This window comes from Chrysemys picta, unplaced genomic scaffold (assembly GCF_011386835.1).
Source record: "Chrysemys picta bellii isolate R12L10 unplaced genomic scaffold, ASM1138683v2 scaf5563, whole genome shotgun sequence".
Classification (NCBI taxonomy): Eukaryota; Metazoa; Chordata; order Testudines; family Emydidae; genus Chrysemys; species Chrysemys picta.
Genome location: NW_027058263.1, coordinates 1 through 2,090, shown reverse-complemented (window position 1 = coordinate 2,090; position 2,090 = coordinate 1). Strand labels below are relative to the sequence as shown.

General features: G+C 53.1%; 1 long non-coding RNA gene across 1 annotated transcript; it reads right to left on the bottom strand.

The window, feature by feature from the left end:
* Positions 1–404: 404 nt before the first annotated feature.
* Positions 405–1,972, bottom strand: LOC135980650 (uncharacterized). Its single transcript, XR_010597606.1, has 3 exons — positions 1,854–1,972; positions 1,199–1,357; positions 405–563 (listed from the first exon to the last, which is right to left on the bottom strand). It is a non-coding gene; the product is annotated as an uncharacterized LOC135980650 (long non-coding RNA).
* Between the last annotated feature and the right edge of the window lie 118 nt (positions 1,973–2,090).

Genomic DNA, 2,090 nt, shown 5'->3' with positions numbered 1-2,090 from the left:
GCCATTACAAACATTGACTCTATCTCCCCTTGTAAGTATTCTCACACTTATTATCAAACTGTCTGTACTGGGCTAGCTTGATTATCACTTCAAAAGTTTTTTTTTTCTCTTAATTAATTGGCCTCTCAGAGTTGGTAAGACAACTCCCACCTGTTTATGCTCTCTGTATGTGTGTATATATAGCTCCTCAATATATGTTCCATTCTATATGCATCCGAAGAAATGGGCTGTAGTCCACGAAAGCTTATGCTCTAATAAATTTGTTAGTCTCTAAGGTGCCACAAGTACTCCTGTTCTTCTTTTTGCGGATACAGACTAACACGGCTGTTACTCTGAAACCTTTCCTAGGAGAGGAAATTCTCCCCTCCCCCTCTCTGCGCAGCATCCTCTGCCCCACGGCGGGAGTCTCTTACTCTCTCCATCTTGTCTCCGTGTAGAGATACGATGGCCCTCAGCTCTTCCTCTGCGGCTTTAAATCGCTCCAGGGTGGGTGTTGTCAGACCCTTCACGGCTCTCATCAGCAGGGCTTGGGGCTGGGCTGAGGAAAGCTGCTCCCCGGGGGTCTGCAATGAACAGGGACAAAGCCTGTTGGGACAGAGTATTTCCATTGAGCAGCTGCCCTGGAATAGTCTGTCTCCGCGGGAGGCTGGCAGGGCCTAGTGAGCGTGGAGACTCCGGCTGAGCCCTTTTCTTAAAAAGCCTCAACAGGTGCCGAGGTTTCCTCAGTCTTTCATCCGCTCCCCTCGCCCCCTCTGCCTGAGAAGAGATGGGAGCCTCTCAGCCAGTGCTCGGACCCCAAGGGCCACCCCATTTCCTCCCTCTCTAGCCCCTCCTCCCAGGAGCCCAGCTTGTGCTGAGAAAGCCCCAATGGCCTGCAAAGCCCATTCAAGTTGCTTGTTGAGTGCAGCCGAGGGGTCGCTGGAGAACCTGCCCCACGTCCCATCCCACCCCGAGCGCCTGAGCAGATTGGCTCAGCAACTCTAGCAGCCCACGGTGTCTGCGTGGAAAGGACTGAGAACAGGCCCCAACGGAAATGCCTCTTCCTTCCCCACCCCGCAGCGTGTGGCGCTGCCACAAAACAGGCAGAAATCGCCGGCAGGACAGAAAGTAGCTTCGACTGAAGGAGCGAGTCTGCCTGGCTGAGGAGAATCCCAAACTGTGGGCTTCTGGGGCCAGACCCTTGTGGGTCAGAACTCACTGGGCACAATGTTAGTCCAGGGGACCTGGTTCCAGGGTCTTCTAAACCCAGGGCCTGGGGTGCTGGAGGCCTTTGTCCTGGTGTCTCAGGCACCTCCTGAGTATTACTGCAGCTGGCCTGCGTGTCTGGATCAGCACCGTCTGTCCTGGATGGCAGCAGCTGAGGACACAGCAGAGCACACCAGAGTGACACACTCGCAGAGCTACTCCAGCCCCCCGGCGTGTCAGAAGCTCCCAGAATTGCAGACTTTTGTATGTGCTGCAGGGTGCTCTGTCACTAATCATCAGAGTTACAATGGTGTCTCAGTGTCTACAAGTGCAGGGATGGGCCTCGTAGGATTTTCAGCAGTGCCTGTGTGCCATGAAAAGTGCATCAGAATCAGGCACCTGAGTCAGGCACTTCTGCGAATCCCACTAAGCACTTGTGTACTTCTTTAGGTGCCTAAACCTCTTTGTCAATCTGGATTATTTGCCTTATGCAAACAACCTAGAGAAACTCATAAAGACTGGCTGGAGTTGATGACGTGCAGAATGTTTCCTTTCAGCTCCCTGAGCAAGGGGCAGGTAGTTCTCCTGTCAGAGATACCAGCTCCGGGAGACATTAATACACACAGCAGGGGATGCTTTCCATTATCTCAGTCACAAAGCGTCATTACCATTGTCATATGGGAGCTGCTTGGTAATGAGGGGATGGGAGCGCGCTCTTCTTCCTGCTCTTCTGGACTCCCTTTTCCGCACTTCCCCTTCGACTCAGACGGCTCCTCCTTCGTCCCTGAAGCAGAAAGAAACATTCGTAACATTTCGCTTTTCCATGTGTTATCCCTGGTTTACAGAGGACGGAAGTCGGGCCCAGAGCCCTGAAGCGACTTGCCCAGGGTCAGACTGAAGGTTGT